The sequence below is a fragment of the Meles meles genome, chromosome 10 (assembly GCF_922984935.1).
Source record: "Meles meles chromosome 10, mMelMel3.1 paternal haplotype, whole genome shotgun sequence".
NCBI lineage: Eukaryota > Metazoa > Chordata > Mammalia > Carnivora > Mustelidae > Meles > Meles meles.
The window spans coordinates 13,645,649-13,659,775 of record NC_060075.1 but is presented as its reverse complement, the minus strand read 5'-3'; the positions used below and the strand labels follow the sequence as shown (position 1 = coordinate 13,659,775).

Below are 14,127 nucleotides of genomic sequence, written 5' to 3'. Positions count from 1 at the left end.
ATTTTGTTCAAGGTCTGTGTTACCTCTAGATTATAGGTTCCACAGTGACTGTTTTTGTACATGAGTATGTCCACAATGTCTACACACTGTGTCCAACACCTAGTCATCACAAAAACATCTACTGAATTATCATACTATAATAATATAAAGAAATGATTGTGGTTAAAAGAGGGTAAATGGGCAATATGTGTCTGGAGACAAATTTGGAAGGCTTCTTATTTGACTTGGATCCTAAAGGATACTTAGAATTTTGTTAAACGTGGGTTGGTGTGGGTGGGTGTAAGAGTATTCCAGTCACACTAAACAATCATCAGTGGCATCTAGGTACAAGTTATGGTCATAATAAGTCTTGTAATAGTACAGTTTGGCTACAGCGTAGGTAAGAGTTTAGGAGGAGATATCCGTAATAAAGGTAAGTTGAAAAATCTTCAATGAAGTTTGGCTTCTGTTTTAGAGACAAAAGCCAAATAGTCAACATTCATGGTTTAATTCCTTATACCACTATTTATTAGATGGGCTTGGATATGTTTATTCCAGATCTTAATTCTGCTCATACTTCACATGGCTATTGTAATGTATTTAAGAGATCATAATTTTATGTGTTATTTTGTTTACTGTCATTACTCTAAACCATTATCCTTTCCCCCTGAACTACTACTTACAAAGGCATCTTAAGAAAAAAAAAAAAAAGATTTATTTATTTGAGGGAGAGAGAGAGAGAAAAGCTGCGGGGGAGAAGCAGAGGGACAAGCAGATTCCACATCAAGTACAGAGCCAGACTCAGGGCTCAATCCCATGACCCCAAGATCATGACCTGAGCCTAAATCAAGAGTCAGGCGCTTAACCAACTGAGCCACCCAGGTACCCCTACTTACAAAGGCATCTTAACCATTTCTTCTGTCCAACTCCCATTCTTCTCTCACCCATTCTCCATAGTCAGAGTGAAATCCCTAAAACACAAATCTTATCACATTACTTTCCCTGCTTAAACCCTTTAATGGCTCCCCAGTGACTCACAATAAAACCTAAACTTTTTAGCAGATTACAAGATCCTAAATGATGCCATAATGCCTACCTCCTGCCTTATCAGGCACTATTCTTCTCATCCCTTACTCAATAAACTCAACCACACTGACCTTCCAACAGAGCGGGAAAGCCTTTACACAAGCTCTTTCTTCTTGGAAAACTCTATCCAGCACTTTCAAAACAAGCACAGCTTTTCCAGATAGAAGAGATCTTTAGATCTCACTTCCTCAAAGAATGCCTATCCTGATCACCACCCCCACCCCACCCCACCCCCCCTGCCCCCGGTCTATACTGGATACACATTTAACTCCAGAGTACCTGGCATTTTTTCCTTTGGGCATAAAATCACAATTCAGAATCTGGGTATATGTATTCTTTAAATAATTTGTTTAATGGACATCTTCTGATTACAGAGACCACATCTAAGCCGGCACATACAGTAATTTTTTTTAAAAAATTGCAGTTTTTATTGTTATAAACGGCATTTGATCTGATTAGACACATATTTTAGATGTTTACTCTGGCAACAATGTTTAGGTCAACTAACAAGCCAGAGAGGCACTAGAGGCAAAGAGTACCATTAAAAACATGCCACAAGGGCGCCTGGGTGGCTCAGTGGTTTAAGCCGCTGCCTTCGGCTCGGGTCATGATCTCGGGGTCCTGGGATCGAGTCCCGCATCGGGCTCTCTGCTCGGCAGGGAGCCTGCTTCCCTCTCTCTCTCTCTCTGCCTGCCTCTCTGCCTACTTGTGATCTCTCTCTGTCAAATAAATAAATAAAATCTTAAAAAAAAAAATGCCACAATTATAGGTAAGAAGTAATGAGAGTCTGAACTACTGTTGATAGATTTAATATCTTCACAATAATCCTGTAAGGTAGCAAGGAGGAAGCTAAGGTTGTTCTGAGGGATGTAAATACACGTTCCATAAGACAAAGTTTTAAAACTTTTCATATAACAATACAGCAATGAGTTTAGATGACCAACCTCACAAAGTTAATCACCACAACTGTAATACTGAAGTGGGTACAAAAGAAACCCCTTTATTCAATGTTTCAATTAGCAATAATCGCGCCTCGGATAAACCTCATTGGCTACGATACTGCCACTGCGCAAAGCTAACCCCTTTATTCAATGTAATAAAGTCTTGTGGTTGGGTAACTGAAAATGTTCGTTAAATCAGAGAATCATAAGCAATGATAGAATCTTAAACAACTTATTTCACTTAAAAGTGTAAAATGAACAGTTATTGACCAATCCTGATGTAGGGCAAGGGATCTTCCTTTAAATATAACCCACACCTAATCTGAAGGCAAGAATTTTTTTTTAAAGGGAACTACCAGTTACCCTGATACATTGGTTAAGTGTAAGTCAGTTAAGAGAACTTAAAACTATTTTTTCCTTCTGAATACTATAGTTGAAATGATGCAAACTGAATAGTAATTTACAATGTGATGGCCAAATGCATGATTTACGCCTAGGAGGGCACAGAAGAGACTCTTTATGAGGGTTGTACGTAGACAACATTATGTAATAATGTATTCATCAAGAAAATTAACAAACATCCAGATTTTTCATATTTACTATTTACAGAGCCACCCTGACTTAGGGTTATAGATAGATATGTCAGATACAGTTAAGAGTATGTGGAAGACCCGGCATTCCACATAGCAGAGCGCTTGATGGTGGTGGTGTTCTCATTCTTCTTTGCACATTTGTCTACTGTGACATGCTACAGCTTAAATACTGAGTTAAGTAGACGGTTATTATCTAGTTTTAACTAAAGTAAACCTTATGAAATAGACACGAGGCTTGAAAGGAACTCGTACCAAAAAATCTCAAACCTCCTACTGAACCTAACACTACTGCTGCTAAAGGAAACGGCAAAGCTGCCATGTTGAGTGCTCCTAGTACAAGCTTTTTGGCAGCCACAATACAGAGACTAAAACAATGATCTGATCCAGTGGTTCTCACCAGGGTGACTCTTGGCAGTGTCTGAAGATATTCTGATCATTAGAATTGAGGGGAAGATACTATTGGCACCTAGTAGGTAGAGACCAGGGATATTGCTTAACATCCTAATGTGAAGGACAGCTCCCCAAGCCAAGAATTATCCAGGCCAAATGTCAGCAGTGCCCAGTTTGAGAAATCCTGACCTAACTGGATCTGATAAGAAACTAGCCAGTTTTAAAAAATTTTCCAGATTATTCAAAATACATATTTGTATCCACTATCATTAATGATGAACCTTTCCATAATGGTGTAATGGCCTGAGATATTAGCCAGAGATAAACAAAACCATCAAAATTCCCTTCATTTTTAACTTAGCTTTTAAAAATTTATTTTTGTACAGAACACACGATTTATAAGACCAAAAGAGATGTAGTGGGGGTAATGAATTTCACTGATAATACAAAAATTTTAAAAGTCTGAAGATTCAAACAATGAAAGCTAATAAAGAGATATCAGTATATTAACATAAGTAGAGTTTATAAAAATTCTAATTTAAATTCCTGGCTAAAAGAATCTGGTAAAGAAATGTTTTATCCTCGGCCACCTGGGTGGTTCAGTCGGTTAAGCATCTGCCTTCGGCTCGGGTCATGATCCCAGGGTCCTGGAACTGAGTCCCGCATCAAACTTCCTGCTTGGCAGGGAGTCTGCTTCTTCCTCTCCCTTCTGCTCATGCACGTGCTCTCTCAAATAAATAAATAAATAAAATCTTAAAGAGAAAGAAATGTTTTATTTTTTAGAACAAGCACAACCCAGGATATTAAACTGATTCAAGATAATGATCCAGATTGAAAACCATCAGCCAAGGTGCCAAAGTATAAAAGAGAACATGAGCTGCTAATTGTGATTAACAAACTCCCAAGAAGAATAACTGTACATAATACAACAGTAAATGGGGAGGCATTACAGAGCATGGCCTCTGTAGTCACAGTGTCTGGGTCCAAATCCCAGATCTTCCACATAAGCAATGTACCCCCGGCCAACTTGCCTAACTTTTCTAAACCTACTACTTCATCTACCAAATGAGAATTATAATATCTAATTCTTATGACTCTTGTGAAAATATATGGTATAGCATAATAGTTTAGATCACAAGCTTTAAAAACAGAACTTCAGCTCTGACACTTATTAGCTCTGTAATCTTGGACAAAGTACTTAACTCCCAAGTGTCAGTTTCTTCATCTCTAAAACATATATTTAAATTAAAATTACAAATTTTGTTATATAATCATGTAGAGAAGAGTTGATAAACGTATCTAAAGTTTAAAGAATGACTGTAAAGTTAAGAAACAGCACTGTCAGTACCTTAAAGGCTTCCCACGTGTCCCCTCTCAATTGTATCTACAGTTTGCCATTCCGGGGGTAAACACTATTACTCTTCACTTTCATGATAATTATTCTCTTGATTTTCCTTATAATTCTGTACCTCTATTTGCATTCCTGAACAATACAGTTAATCCCATGTTGCTGAACTTTTTATAAATAGAATCATGTTGCATTTGGGGCGCCTGGGTGGCTCAGTGGGTTAAAGCCTCTGCCTTCAGCTCAGGTCATGATCCTAGGGTCCTGAGATCCAGCCCCGCATCGGGCTCTCTGCTCCGCAGGGAGCCTGCTTCCTCCTCTCTCTCTCTCTCTGCCTGCTTGTGATCTCTGTCACATAAATAAATAAAATATTAAAAAAAAAAAAGAATCATGTTGCATTTAATTTTTTGTGACTTCTACTGTTTGACTAGTATTACGTTTGTGGGATCATACACGATGGTGAAGGAACTGTTTTTTCCTGGTCCATTTGAACTAAGTTTTTATTAAACTAGTAAGAACAGATAACTACACTTGATCTTAGCCAAAAGGCCAAGAAGTGATGAACCAAATTTTTATTCCATAAGTGAATACACTATGATTTACCTACATAATCCACTGCTGATAGACATTTGGATTTCTTTCTAGGTATTTTAAATGTTAAAATGAATAATGCTGCTATGAAGAGTCATATCCACATGACTCCTGGTCCACATATCCAGATTTTCTCTAGGGCAATGGCTGGTTCTCAAATATTGATTCCTATACCAGTAGCACAGCATCACCTGGGAACTATCAGGCTCCACCCCATGCCTACTGAATCTGAAACTCTGGGGGCGGGCCCAGCAGCCTGTTTTAACAATCCCTCCAGGGAATTTTGATGCACACTCAAGTTTGACAACCACTGGTCTAGGTTAAATACCCAGGAGTGGTATTGCTGGTTGTAGAACGCCCTATTATTTTCCAAAGTGGTTCTCTAATTTATACTCCCACCAGCAGTGGAAGAGCTCCACTGCTCCATATCCTCACCAACACTTGATCTGTTTCATTTCTGCTCATTTAATCTGTATAAAATGTTCTCCCATGGTTTTAATTTTTGTTCTCCTGTCGATGAGATTAAGATCTTTGCATATGCTTATTAGTTATTATTATTATTTTTTTAATTTAAATGCCTGCTCCAGTTTTTTGCTCTTTTTTCTACTCGGTGTTATGTCTTTGTCTTAGTGATTCATACTTCCTTAGGTATATAGTTCATACCAGTTGTCCATTCGTTAAGATTAAGTTATTTGTGGCCTCTATGCTGGGAAGTCTCTCTCATTCTCTTTTGGATCTTTCACTCTGGAAAAACCCAGCTGCCACTCAGTGAGGTGACCCTGTGAAGAAGGGCATGTGAGTGAATTTGGATGTGGATTTTCTTAAGCCCCTGCCACAACCATATGAGGCGGAACAGGAGATTCTCCCTCAGTCCCGCCTTGAGAAAACTAAGGACCTCGGTGACTTAGAACCACCCAGCTGGGGCGCCTGGGTGGCTCAGTGGGTTAAAGCCTCTGCCTTTGGCTCAGGTCATGATCCCAGGGTCCTGGGATAGAGCCCTGCATCCGGCTCTCTGCTCCGCCGGGAGCCTGCTTCCTCCTCTCTCTCTGCCTGCCTCTCTGCCTAGTTGTGATTTCTGTCAAATAAAAAAAATATTAAAAAAAAAACAAAAACAAAAAACCACCCAGCTAAGCTGCTCTCAGATTCCTGACCCACAGAAACTGTAGGATAAATGTTTAGTTTTCAGATGTTAAACTGTGGGATAACTTATTACATAGCCATAGGTAATTAATACCTGTATATTACAAATATCTTCTATTCTGTACCTTGGTCTTTTCTTAGGGGGTCTGAATAAACAGAAGTTTCTCTTTTCAGTGTTGTCAAATTTATTTATTTTTATGGTTTTCAGGTTTGTTTATTTTTTAAAGATTTATATGAGAAAGAGAGAGTGTGGGGATGGGGAGCAGAGGGAGAAGGAGAGAAAGAATCTCCAGCAGACTCCCCATGGAGCACAGAGCCCAACCCGGGACCCCAAGATCATGACTTGATTTGAAACCAAGAGATGGATGTTCAACCAACTGAGCCACCCAGGTGCCCCTGGTGTATTCAGTCTTAAGAAATCCTGCCCTGCTTTGAGCTCATAAATGTATCCTCCTTTACCAAAAAAAAAAAAAAAAAAAAAAGGCTTTCTGGGGGCACCTGGGCTCAGTCAGTCAGTTAATGTTCAACTCCTGGTTACAGCTCAGGTCATGATCTCAGGGTCCTGGGATCAAGCCCCGTTGGGCTCCCTGCTCAGTGGGGAGTCTACTTGTCTCCCTCTCCCTCTGCTACTCCTTCTCTATATCTCTCTGGAATAAATAAATCTTTTTTCAAAAATAAAATAAAAGATTTTCAAAAGCTTCCTGAGTTCATCTTTCTGTATTTAACCTTCCATCTACCAGGAATTGATTTCTGTGCATAGTAAGAGGAGTTCAACTTCATTTAATACAGTAAGCAAGTGTTCCAAACAAGTATATCCTTTCCCAACTAATTCACCAGCTAATATTCACCCATAAACCTCAACATAAGCATATAAAATTCATTAGCAAGCTCTATCTACTTTGGCTCACCTGTCATTTTGTTACTCATCTTCCCTTTTCTTTTTGTAGGCTCCTCAGACACCTGACACACAGGCTAGGCCTCAAAACCCAGGCTTGTGGGACCCTCAAAGTCACCCTCCCTCATGCACTCTCCAAGATCACATAATTACTCAAGACATCATTCAGAAGCAGATCCTCCCTCCCTTTCTAACAAGGCTGTAATCCAAGTGACATTCTTAAGGATCTATTTAAAGTAAAACCTGCCCACTTCTAAGTTTCATACTGTTAAAAGAAATTAAAACTAATAAAAGAAAATATAAAGAAAAAACAAGTGGATATTTTTTTTTTTAAAGTAGGCTCCACGCCCAGTGTGGAGCCCCAAGTGGGGCTTGAACTCACAACCCTGAGATCAAGAGTTGGATTGACTGAGCCACCCAGGCACCCCATAGTCAGGAAAAATTTTAAATATAAAAATCAAATAATAAAATTAAAATGGTAAGTTTGTTGGTAGTCCTGGCATTCATGTGGTATTTTGCAAAGTGGTATATTAAAAATCTTAGCTATCACTAGAAACGGATCTTTGGGTAAGAGTCATGTCCGTCACATGTTCACTAAGGTAATAACCAGGGCCCAGCAGTGCCTCATATGCAGCAAGCATTCAAATTTGTTGACTGAAAAAATAGATTAAGGAAGTCTTATCTTACTGTTCTTTAATAATAACTTGTCAATTCTTGCCTCTTTTTACTTTCACAGAAACTATTTATCAAGTTGTCAAGTTCCACAGAAAAGCCTACAGACATTTGGATTTCAATACATCTACTGATCAATTTGCAAAAAACTGACATTTTTTACCATACTAACTCTTCTAACTCATTCTTAGTATACAGTATGTACCTTCATTTATTTAGGGCTTCATGTATGTGTCTAAATAAAGTGCAATTACCCTTTTTTATAAAGGCATGTGTATCTTAAATATTTAAAGTTCACTTTAAGTATCTCCTTTCCTAGGAAATCTTTCTGTCCTCCAACCCTTAAACCCATTCTGAATTATGTACTCTTCTTCTGTGATTTCTCGGTACCTGGGGCACACTTTCAACATAGCACAGTGTCCTTAACTCTTGGTTTGCTCCTACCACTAGACTGTAACCTCCTTGAGGACAGAGATGATCATTTCTGTATCACAGCACCTACCACACAACCAGCAAAAAGAAGCTCAATATTTATTTTTAAACTTTAAGCAAATGAATAAATGTTCTCAATGAATATAAAGTACAAACTGTCTGATAAGAAAAAGGACTACCATTTATTGAGTAGCGTCTATGTGTTGGGCACAATACTACACTGAATGCCTACATGCATAAGCGTCCAATTCTAAAAGTAAATCACCCTTCTGACATGTATTTTATAAAAACCTAATGTTAGTTGTCCCATCATGTAATGGGCATCAGGAATACTGTAGTGATAGTCCTTAATCACCTAGAGGTCAGAGTCTCATAAGCCTCAGTAAGAAAAGCAGCAGTCTTCATTCATTCAGGCTGTTACAAAAATAATACCATGAACTGGGTTAGCTTACAAACAAGAGAGTTCGTCACAGTTCTGGAGACTGGGATGTCCAAGATCAAAGTGCCAGCAGTTTTAGTGTCTGGTGAAGACCCATTTTTGCAGTTCATTGATGATACTTTCTAGCTAGACTCTTGTATGCAGGAAGGGATGTACTAACTATCGGAGCCAGAATCCCAATCAGGAGGGCTATGCACAGGAAAAGTAAGGAGACAGGAGAAATGAAAGATGCTCTGGGGTTTCAAGTATAAATTATGATAAATGGAAAATACTATTACAAGAGGGGAAGAAGTAATTTAAAGGGAAAGATAACTAATTCAGTTTACAACTTGTCTTTGTGATGTCAGTGAGACATTAAGGTACAATACTCAGACCACCACTGGAAATGCAGGATGGACACACTAGCTCAGAGGGTAGCCTGATTGTTAAGGATGCATAGTGGCCTATGAAAGAACAGATTCAGTTGTGCAGTAAGAAATGGAAGACTGACTTTCAAGAAGTAAGGTCTGAATGCCGAAGACAGGCAGTCAGTGACCAGAAAGAAAAAACAAAAGCTCACAGGGTATCACAGTCAGGGAAGGCATTTTTGATTTCGTACAGGATGACCTGGATACATCTGAAGGCAAACAGCAAGTAACCAGTGTCAAAGAAACATCTAAAGGGGGTCTGTGTGCGCATGTCAAATAGTGAGAGGGTAAGGATATGAGATAAAAGGAAGAGACAGATTGTCCTGTGCTGTCCCAAAGGACTAAACTAGGATGATGTTAGAACCCAGAGACAGAAGTTCAAGAAAATATATTTTAGCTTCATATTATGAGATATTTCAGGGCACCTGGGTGGCTCAGTCAGTTAAGTGTCTGCTTTCTGCTCAGGTCATGATCCCAGGGTCCTCTGGGATCGAGCCCCCATCGGGCTCCCTGCTCAGCAGGGAGTGTGCTTCTCCCTCTGCCTCTGCCTCTCCACCCAGTTCATTCTCTATCACTTGTACTCTCTCTCAAATAAAATCTTTGATGATGACGATAATAATAATACAGATTTTTTTTTTTTAAGATTCTACCGATTTGAGAGAGAGAACATGAGAGGAGGGAGGTCAGAGGGGGAAGCAGACTCCCTGGTAAGTAGGGAGCCAGACATGGGACTGGATCCCAGGACTCCAGGATCATGACCTGAGCCGAAGGCAGTTGCTCAACCAACTGAGCCACCCAGGCGCCCCTAATAATAATAGAGATATTTAGCAAAAGAACAAACTGCCTTATTAAGGAAATTCAACTTAATACTTCATGATTTGTCAGGGATGCTACAGAAGAAATTCTGTACTGTGTTGAGAGGTGAGACTAGGTTCTTTCTACAGTAAATTCTGACCTTTCTCATGTTAAGCAATTACTCCCACTCCCCCTCCTCCCAGCCCCTGGTAACCTCTATTCTATTTTCTATCTCTATGAATTTGCCTATTCTAGATATATTTTATGTAAGTGTAATTACACAATAGTTGTCCTTTTGCGTCTGGCTTATTTCACTCGCCATAATGTTTTTTTCCTTTAAGATTTTATTTATTTATTTATTTATTTATTTATTTCTGCTGAGAGAAACACAGCAAGAGATGGAACACAACCAGGGGCAGTGGTGGGGGGGGTGGGGGGGAAGAAGCAGGCTTCCCAGGGAGCAGGGAGCCCAATGAGGGACTCCATCCCAGGACCCTGGGATCATGACCCGAGGTGAAGGCAGATGCCTAACGACTGAACCACCCAGGCACCCCACCATAATGTTTTCAAGGTTTCCCCATGTTATGTCATGTAACAGAATTTTTTCTTTTTTTTTTTTAATTTTTATTTTAAGTAGGCTCCATGCCCAATATGGGGCTCAAACCTACAACCCTGAGAACAAGAGGCACATGCCCTACTGACTAAGCCAGCCAGGTGCCCCAGAACTTCCTTTTTATGGCTAACACTACATTTTATCTATTCAAACACTTGGACTGTTTCCACCTTTTCTCTATTATAAATAATGCTGCAATGAACATCAGTATACAAGTATCTATTCAAGTCTGTTTTTTATTCTTATGGGTATTTATACTTGGAAGTGGAATTGTTGGGTCATATGGTTATTCTACTTTTAGTTTTTGAGGAACTTCCACTGGAATAACGTTAATACAAAATTCACAATGAGATTCCAATTCAATGCCCATGAGAATAACTATAATCCAGGGAAAGGAAAGGAAAAGGAAAATAGCAGATGCTGGAGAGGATGTGGAGAAACTGGAATTTGATGATGGGTGGTGGGATATAAATGGAAGACTTGTGGGAAAACAGTTTGGCAGTTATTTTGATATATGTCATAACATGGAGGACCTTGAAAACATTTCACTAGGTGAAATAAGATACAGAATGACAAATACTATATGATTTCACTTATATGAGGTACTCAGAAGGGGCAAATCCATAGAGACAGTAAACAGAAGAGAGGTTAAGGGACTGGGGAGGGAAGAAGGAATTATTTTTTAAGTGGTGGAATTTTTTTTTTAATTGGTGGAGTTTTTGCTGGGGATGATGAAAAAACTGAGGATATAGATAGTGATGGTTAACAACACTTTGAAGGTACTTAATGCCACTGAACTGTACCACCTATAAATGGTTAAAATATTAATATAGTTTTTAAAAATCAAAATAATTAAATGTTAAAAGATTCTTTGAGCCAATAAAAATTTATTAATAATTATAAACCTATTAATTCATCTGTTTTAATCATTAAACCTGTTTTTTTTAATTAATCAGGATCCAATGCAGAAAAGAAAAAGCTATATATTAGATATTTCAACCAGAATGGCATTTATACAAAGACTAAGATGGTTGTCATTCAAAATACAGAAGGACATTTAAAAAAAAAAAAAGGAAGGAAGGAAGGTAGGATTAAGAATCAGGAATAGCGGGGCGCCTGGGTGGCTCAGTGGGTTAAAGCCTCTGCCTTTGGCTCAGGTCATGATCCCAGGGTTCTGGGATCGAGCCCCACATCGGGCTCTGCTCTGCGGACAGCCTGCTTCCTCCTCTCTTTCTCTCTGCCTGTCTCTCTGCCTACTTGTGATCTCTGTCAAATAAATAAATAAATAAAAATCTTTAAAAAAAAAAAAAAAAGAATCAGGAATAGCCACTGGAGCGAGGAGATAAAGGATACGCTGCAAGCCAGGGGTCTAAAAACTACTGCCATTACTGCCTCTACATTTCCATGAAGCTGGTATTAAACACTGGAATCTCAGTCTAGATACCATAACTGCTTCTATTCATTTAAATCTCACAACTTTGCTAACCACCCAAAGCAGCAGCAAAAACAAGTTTCCCTGCCCTCTTTGCCTTCCATTGTGGGAATTCATCCAGTGAAGAGAACCTAAGCTGCATTCACATTTGATGAAACGGAGTTCAGGAAATGCGCTGTATTTCCTCACTTGCAAGATGTTCAAGTATTAGAAAAGTGAAAATTGGGAACATTTATTGTACAATCAGTAACATCTCATGGTTAATTGGCAACATTTTATTTTAGAAATATAAAATAATAGTGAATCTCAGAATTTATACCATCTTAAATTTAATTTAAAAAATGCTAATTTTAGGGCACCTGGGTGGCTCAGTTGGTTGGGTGACTGCCTTCGGCTCAGGTCATGATCCTGGACTTCCAGAATCGAGTCCCACAACAGGCTCCCAGCTCTTTGGGGAGTCTGCTTCTCCCTCTGACCTTCTTCTCCTCTCTCATGCTCTTGCTCACTCATTCTCTCTCAAATAAATAAATAAAATCTTTTTTAAAAAATGCTAATTTTAGCTTTCTAATAAAAACTCTAAAAGCTCTCTAAATAGGGGCACCTGGCAGGCTCAGTCAGTGGAGCATGTGATTCTTGATCTCAGGGTTGTAGGGTTGAGCCCCATGCTGAATGCAGAAATTACTAAAGGAGCGCCTGGGAGGCTCAGTCCTTAAGCGTCTGCCTTCGGCTCAGGTCATGATCCTAGAATACTGGGATCAAGACCCACATCGGGCTCCCTGCTCAGCAGGAAGCCTGCTTCTTCCTCTCCCACTCCCTCTCTCACTGCCTCTCTGTCAAATTAAAAAAAAATCTTTAAAAATAAAATCTTAGGCCTCGGTGGTTCAGTTGGCTGGGTGGCTAATACTTGATTTCAGCTAAGGTCACCATCTTAGCGTTATGAGATCCAGCCCTGAGTCGGACTTCACACTCAACTCAGGCTTCACACACAAATGGTAGTCCCCTTGAGATTCTCCCTCTCCCCCATCCATTCCCACCTCCCCCCTAACTCAATCACATTTGCTCATGCACTCTCTCTAAAATAAATAAAATCTTCAAACTAAACTAAAATCTTAAAAAAGAAAAGCCTTTCAAATAAAAACATGTTCTCATACTATCTTCTAAAATCTCTGTATTTTTGTATTTCACATCCAGGCATTTAATGTAACAAGAATTTTTTTATCATTTTGTAGTTAAAGTCCAAATTAATTTTCTAGTACCATTTATTGAAAAGGGCATTCTTTTCTCACTAACCAACATGTATCTGTCATATATTAAGTAACCTAAATTTGTCATTCATCAAATAAACTATAATTATAGATTTTCTTCTGTTTTGTTTCACTGGTCCATCCATCTATCACTAGACTAGACTACTCACAACAGTGTCTTAATTACTATACTTTGTAATAACTCTCAATAACTGGTAAAATAAGTCTCCCCATACTGTCCTCTTTGAGAACGTCTTAGCTACTTTGGCCCTTTATTGATTTTCCAGAGAATTTTAGAAAGAATCAGCTTTTTAAGTTCCACTCGAAAAACAACAAAAACAAAATAAAAAAACAAATGAACCAACCAACCAAAAAAAATAACTTAATGCCTTGACTGGAATTATATTAAATATATAAATCCATGGGGCGCCTGGGTAGCTCAGTTAGTTAAGCGACTGCCTACGGCTCAGGTCATGATCCTGGAGTCCCGGGATGGAATCCACATCAGGATCTCTGCTCGGCAGGGAGTCTGCTTCTCCCACTGACCTCTCTCCTCTCGTGGTCTCTCTCCCCCTCTCAAATAAATATATAAAATCTAAAAAAAAAAAAAAAAAAAAAAAGATTTAAAATATACAAATCCATTTGGAGAATAAGATCTATACAATATTGAGTCTATCAATCCATGTACATGGTATTTTGCCCCTTTAGGTCTTCTTTAATTTACCTCAATAGGCTCATTACACTTCATTCCACCTCACACTCAGACTTTTTGTCTGGAATCTTTCTGCCTAAGTACATCCCTCATAATTTCCCTTAGAAAGGGCTGATGGAGTTTGTTAAAATAAACTTTTACCTCATCCTTAAGGGACAGTTTCACTAAGTACAGAATTTATAAGTATACATTGGCAATTATTCTGAAAAAAAAAAAAAAAAAAAAAAAAAAGACATACCTTTCTTTCTTTTTTTTTTAAGATTTTATTTATTTATTTGACAGAGAGATCACAAGTAGGCAGAGAGGCAGGCAGAGAGAGAGAGGAGGAAGCAGGCTCCCCACAGAGCAGAAAGCCCTAGGCAGGGCTTGATCCCAGGCCCCTGGGATCATGACCTGAGCCAAAGGCAGAGGCTTTAACCCA

General features: G+C 38.9%; 1 protein-coding gene and 2 pseudogenes across 1 annotated transcript in view; all 3 read right to left on the bottom strand.

Annotated features, from left to right (window-relative positions):
• BRAF (B-Raf proto-oncogene, serine/threonine kinase) overlaps nt 1-14,127 on the bottom strand; it is a 180,923-nt gene that overhangs the window by 144,194 nt on the left and 22,602 nt on the right. The gene's annotated exons all lie outside the window — the stretch shown is intronic.
• LOC123952331 lies at nt 1,959-2,142 on the bottom strand (annotated as a pseudogene).
• LOC123952436 lies at nt 4,801-4,895 on the bottom strand (annotated as a pseudogene).